This window comes from Abrus precatorius, unplaced genomic scaffold, assembly GCF_003935025.1.
Source record: "Abrus precatorius isolate BTA unplaced genomic scaffold, Abrus_2018 Scaffold9, whole genome shotgun sequence".
Taxonomy (NCBI): Eukaryota; Viridiplantae; Streptophyta; class Magnoliopsida; order Fabales; family Fabaceae; genus Abrus; species Abrus precatorius.
In genome coordinates this window covers 13,193,939-13,200,116 of record NW_020874439.1, presented here as the reverse complement: position 1 = coordinate 13,200,116, position 6,178 = coordinate 13,193,939, and the positions used below count along the sequence as shown (strand labels likewise).

At 37.8% G+C, this 6,178-nt stretch overlaps 1 non-coding gene across 1 annotated transcript; it reads left to right on the top strand.

Moving 5' to 3' along the window:
• Positions 1-1,235: 1,235 nt before the first annotated feature.
• LOC113851709 lies at positions 1,236-1,342 on the top strand. The gene has a single exon (XR_003502278.1). It is a non-coding gene; the product is annotated as a small nucleolar RNA R71 (small nucleolar RNA).
• The last annotated feature ends 4,836 nt before the right edge of the window (positions 1,343-6,178 follow it).

The following is a 6,178-nucleotide window of genomic DNA, read 5'->3' as shown; positions in this document are numbered from 1 at the left end:
AGAATGGCACTGCATTCCTCTGTCAAGGGTACTGTCTTGTCGTGCTCTAGCTTTCTTTTTCTGGAGAGTAGTTCTTTCATAAACTTTGCATCTGCTCCAAGGCCTCTGCAAAAGGTATGTTAATCTGTAATTTCTTAAAAACATTCAGAAATCTTTCAAATTGTTCCTCCTGCTTAGGATTCTGAACTCTGTGAGGATTAGGCAGCCTCTTGTATTTTTCTGGATCTATTGGCTTGCAAGCATCTTCAAAAAGTTGCTTCTTGGTTTTCCTCTCAGAATTTATAGGAACTTCTATCTTTTCTTCTGAATGATCTTTCTCTAATAATTTGAAATTTCCTTATTGCAAATCTTATTCAATCATTAACTTTCTTTTCTGCAGCTTTTGGACTTGCAACAATAGCTCCACTTCATGTAGTGATGGCTTGACATTGCACCTTACGATTGATCACTGTATTGCTTGGAAATCTGCCCTCATCTCTACTGGACAACTGCTCAGCTAGCTGTCCAATTTGGGTTTCCAGTTTCTTCATAAAGGCTTCTTGATTCTTGAAGCTTGTTTGGGTCACCTTCATGAATTGCAGCATGGTTTCCTCCATCTCAGTCAACCTTTTGTTCATAGGCTTGGAAAATTTCTGAGTTCCTTGAGGTTAAGTGGATGGATTCCTCTAAAAATAAGACCGTTGTGCTGCTGTACCTGCATTAGAAAAAGGTAAATTGGAGTTAGAATTCTTGGCAGCAGAATATTGATTATTCCAATTAGAATACTGCTGACTTCTATTATTCAAAAATTAAAATCCAAGAGGATATGAGGTTGTTGTCTCTGAAAATTGTTCATATAATTCACTTGTTCCTGTGGTTCACTTGTAGATGCCTCACATGCACCATTGGCATGATTTCCTCCACAGAAATCACAGTTTAGCTGACTGGTAGGCATACTCCCTGCTTGAAGTTTGTTGATTTGTTGAGTTAGGGCAGCTATTTGTTCTAAAAACATCTGATTTTGTAGCTGGTTCTGTGCAAGAAAGGTTTCCAAAACTTTAGCTTCATAATCAAAGTCTCTTCCTTGATTTCTTGAGTTTGAATTCTGGTACATTGATGATGCCATCATTTCAATGATTCTCTGAGCTTCTTCTAAAGACTTTGTATTTAAGGAACCTCTGGCAGCAGCATCCACCATTGTTCTTGTTGATTTATTCATTCCATTATAGAAAGTCTCCAATTGCATCCAATCTGGAATGCAATGATGTGGACACCTTCTCAAAAATTCTTTGTATCTTTCCTAAGCTTTATACAAGGATTCTCCTTCCTGCTGCACAAAGGATGTAATTTCTCCTCTCAGCTTAGCAGCTTTGGATGGAGGAAAATACTTGGCTAGAAATTTATTCACTAGCTCTGTCCAAGTTATGATGCTTCCTTGTTGTTGAGCTTGCAACCAACATTTGGCTCTATCCCTCAAGGAAAAAGGAAATAATCTCAGTCTGATGGCTTCTTCACTAACCCCATTCATTCTTACGGTATCACATAGCTGCAAAAAGTTTGAAATATGTAGGTTAAGGTCATTAGAATTTCCACCAGAAAACTGATCCTATTGGACTAAGTATGATAGGGCAGGTTTAATCTCAAAATGGTTGGCTTGGATAGTTGGCCTAATTATAGAAGAATTGAAACGTTGCATGTTAGAAATTGCATAGTCCCCTAATGTTCTAATCCTATTCTGTTCTGCCATCTCTATTTTTGGATTTGGTTGTCTCAAAAGTGTAGGTGTTCTTTTTACTCTAGGAGTATTGATGAACGATAAGTTTTCATTTCGTTTTGCAAAAAGATTTGTCGTCAACCTTCATCAAAATATGCAGAAAAAGTTTGTAGTATCTAAGGTGCAAGCCTAGGTTGTCTCCAACGACTTTGGTTTGTAACATACATTAAACATGTTGTGAACATTTACTATAAAAGCAATTAAAAACAAGGGGGTTTTGTGTAATTCCAATTTTAATATAAAGACAAGTGATGCAATTAATGAATCCAATCAATGAAATCTGCAATCCTTAGTTTGTTCATGCAATTCTATCCTTATCCCTCTCAAGATTCAATACTTTTCCTCTTCCTCTGAATCAGGGTAACTCAAAAAGCAAGAATTAACCTTATCCCATACAAATTAAGCAATTTACATGGGCTCCAATCTCTCATCCCTAGGATAATGCTACCTTAGAAATTAACTTAGGATTAAGCAAACTATGTTAAGAATTTCATTAAAATGAATTAGGGTTAATTAAGCAATATCCCCCTCATTCAACCATTAATTCAATTCAAAGAGTTGGGAAATGTAAATTCATGAGAGAAAGGGAATTATATTGACATTCATACCCAGGGATTCAAGAACCCATGAACTCACTAAGGATTACAAGAAAGTTTAGCCCTCCATAGGGATGGGTCTTACAAATTCAAGATGGAAACAAAAGGAAATCAACATCATAATGAAAGAATTAAAGGAAAATGAAATTGTAAATCAAACCCTAAGATTAGCCTTGGCTGTCACCCAAGGATCCTAAGCTCTGCAAAATGCTCCAAAAGTGGCAAAAGAATCTAAAGAAATGTCAAAAGCCCCGTACCCTAATTTCTCAAATCCTATTTATAGTGCAGAAATTTTTGCCCAAAGTGACTACTATGGTTTCATAGTGATAACGCATAGCATTCCATAGTGTTTACGCGCACTCCATAGTGGTTACACGTAGGTCTTATGTTTTGGGCCTCTCTGGAGTTGTCACTTTGGCTTCATAGTGATAACGCGCAACGCCCCAAAGTGGTTACTCTCACTCCATAGTGTTTACGCGCAGGTCCTGTGTTTTTGCCCTCTCCAGAGTTGTCACTCTGGCATCAGAGTGATAACTTTGGCTGCTCCAGAGTGTCTACTATGGTTCCATAGTAGCTACGCACAAGCCTTGTACTTTTTGGCCTCTCTGGAGTTGTCACTATGGGTTCATAGTGATCACTCTGGTCTGCCTTTCTGGAACTAGCTTACTGTAGTGTTCACTATGGACTCCAAAGTGATCACTTTCACCTCAAACTTTCTCAAATGCTAAAAATCCATGGAAAAAGTCTAGAAACTCCTGCACAATTATTCAAATGATCAAAATTGCAAACTATATCTATGTAAATCAATGTAAATTAACCTAAAAATAAGAAACCTATGATATTTAACCAAAATTATGTTTTTATGTTATTTACAATTCCTAAGTTTACTTTTTCTATTAAGAAACATTAAAATGACAAGTAAAAAACTAATAAAATGTGGACTCATCACAACCCCAAACTTAAACTTTTCCTTGTCCTCAAGCAAATCAAAATTCAAGAAAGTTACTTGCAAGAAGGTTGGATTAATCCAAAAAAATTTCTTTCAAAATTTTCATTCCAAACTCAAACTCTAATTGACACTTCCAATGTTTCCACAATCATGGATTCATTCAACAAAGAAATCATGCCCAAATCAATTAATTCCAAGCAAAGTCCCACAAAGCTGAAGCAAAAATCTAGCAAGGTTTCATGTAATCCACATAATGCAAAGAAATTATCTAGCTCACAAGATGGTGTTTCACTCTTTACTCATCAATATATCATGCTAAGTGTTTTTCCTCAATCCATGCATTTTGCCTCACCCTACCATATGCTTGCCCATATTCTCAATCTCCCTTACCTAGATACAATGAACCACCTATCAAGAGGACTTTGTTGGTCACAAATGTGTTAAGTTAGGTCAAATTTTGATCAAGGAGGGTCAAAAGCTCAAGTGAGTTTTTAAGAGGAGGGAATTCCTTTAAGTGAATGAGTACAACAACTGAGAGTGGAATGCATAAAATGATGCAGCAAATGATATTCAAGCACTCTTTCACCAAATTTTTCATTTACTTTGCCTTATGTGGAGAATCTTTTTTTTTTCTATCAAAATTTTCTTTCTTTTTTTCTTTTTCTTTCATCATCATTTTTTTTTAGACTTTGACAATCATTCTCTTCTTCAAATTCAAGCAAAAAAATTTTTTGACAATCAAGCAACTACAATCATAATCAACACCCCAAACTTAGTTTATTGCATCCACTCTTGATGCAACTCAAAAGAAATATCTCTATTAAGGGAAGGAAGATATTTTTGCAGACTAAGTTTGGCAAAAGAAGGAATGTAAAATAAGGGAAATTAGGTGCAAAGGTGTTGAAGGATGGGTGGGTGCGTGCAAAGATGGCCTCAATCATCTAGATGGAAGATTGAACAATGCATATTCAATTAAGAAGCAGGGCAAGTTCTAGAAGATGAAAGCAAATATACATGTAAATTACACACAGAAAGGAATTTAAAGGTTCAATTCTCTACCATGGTAAAAGGTGATAATTACTTAACAATATGTGATTACAATTCACCTTACAAGAAAATATGCGCAGCATGGTAGGAACAAAAATATTCAAAAACAGAGAATGATCATGGGTAGAATGGGAAGTGCAATCAGAATATAACTATGGAATTACAAAACTGGACTAAAGTAAAAGGGAGATAAGGAAAATATTTTTTTTTTAACACTGTGCAAGAAAATTAGATTAAGAACAATGGAAACAGAGGCAAAGAGATCACCCCCTTTTATAGAAAGTAGAATCACAACTCAGGGGTCAAATTCATGCTCCTCTTGATGGGACTGAGGGCATTTTCTGCACAAATAAACACAGAATTCAGTATAGGGAGCAAACATTAAACTAGAAAATGGAATAGATATATATAAGCGAAAATGTTGGAGATGTTCAGATTAAGAAAGACAATACGAAAATAAAGCAGTAAAGGTGGAAACAGAAATGTGCGATATTTACAAAAAATTGATGGTTAGCAGTAAATACAGGGAAATAGCAGAAAGTAAGTGAAAAGTGAGTGCAGTGGAAAAGAAACTAAGACTAAATTGTATCTTCATCAGAGCTGGAATAGACAGAGTCATCATCATCATCTTCTTCTGCTGTTGTTGGGAGGTCTTCATCTGAGGTACTGGAGCTGCTGTCATCTCCTTCAGCTCTGGTAGGAGCAGGAGGAGGAAAGGGTGGAAGGTCACTCTGGACTGCTGCTCACAGGTAAGGGGCACTGAAAGTAGGAGCTTCATAAAGCTGCATGGTAGTCATCCAGCTTTTTCCCTATGTTCAGCAGCATAGTGTCCATCAGAGTCATGAGGGCCTTCTGCCCAGCATGAATGGAATCCTGCCTCAGAGCAAGCTGCTTCATCTGCTCCCTCATCCTCATTGGAGTATCCCTCCTGTAGTCAGCTAGTAGGGATAGTCCTGGGTCAGCAGTCTTTCTAGGTTTGAAGAAGTCCTTCACCATTACTGTAGTAATAGAAGGGGCAGCTCTGATTTTCTGCAGGTAGTTGCCAAAATCTACCCCAGCATGGTGATGATGGATGGAAAAACCATGGAATCTCTGCTCCTGCTTAAGATATCCATGATGGCACTGCTGATTACCTCACCCACATGGATGGGCATGCCTGTTAGAATTGTATAAATGAGCTCTGCTCTCTTCACTGCTAAGGTAAAGGAGTGGAGGACCGGCATGAAAGAATTGAGAATGAAGACACTCCAGACTCTTGCTGCAGGGATGAGGTGCCTTGTAGTTAAGTTCTTGGGCTGCATCTTGCAGTCAAATTCCCAATTCTTACCTTCCTTGAAGACAGTTTCAGGAATAGGCTTGTAGTCCTTATCCTCTTGGATGCTAAAGGTGGTAAAGTCCAGTTGGCCAGCTGACTTATGCACAGTTGGGTTATTCAGAACTCTTTGGTTGTTGGAGGGGGTGAAGTTGATCAGTTTTCCCCTCACCATGCTATGTCTAGAGGGAGAGTGTCACCTTTAACTGTCATTGCATTGGCAAAGAACTCTTGGGTGATTTTCTTCCACCCATTACCAGCATAAGTCATGAAAAGGTCCCATCCTCTTCTCTAAATTTCCTCCTCAAATTGGGAATAGGTGCCTTTTTGAATTTCAAAGTTACGGTCCTGCACCAGCTTCCTTCTCAAGATGTTTGTTTTAAAATATTCTTCATGCTCCAAAGACCTAAACCTGGGGTCATGGTTAGGTGGAGGTGCAGAGGAAGAGGCAACAACTATTTTAGCCCTCTTGGACCTTGGAGTGCTCTTCCTTGGTGTGTTGACCATTTTTTTGTTGCAGA